Here is a 396-nt window from a genome sequence, read left to right on the forward strand (position 1 = left end):
TACTATACTGTATTGAAAAACAAGGAACTCATGCAATATTATTCAAAATGGGTGACCCTGGAGGACATTATGCTGAGTGAAGTATCTTAGTCACAAAAGGACAAATTTGCATGGTGCCACTGTTGTAAAACAGGACTGACCTCGGGGTTGGGGGGAGACTGAGAAAGATGGGTTCAGTAATGTATACTGCATTGAAACAGATAAGGGAGAAAACTGTTTTAAAAGGGATATGCGATTACATATATTTGTCATGATGGCAGTCCAGAATGAAGGCTGCACAATGAAGTGGACCTGAGGGAGGGTTTGTAAAACAATGAAAGATTTTTTTTTTACTTTTCCAAGAGGGTAGTGTATTAGGGGGGAGGGTTGGATGGGGGGAAAAGTCCAACAATGAAT

Source organism: Elephantulus edwardii, unplaced genomic scaffold, assembly GCF_000299155.1.
Source record: "Elephantulus edwardii isolate Elephantulus edwardi_28Jun2011 unplaced genomic scaffold, EleEdw1.0 scaffold00004, whole genome shotgun sequence".
In the NCBI taxonomy this organism is placed as follows: Eukaryota; Metazoa; Chordata; class Mammalia; order Macroscelidea; family Macroscelididae; genus Elephantulus; species Elephantulus edwardii.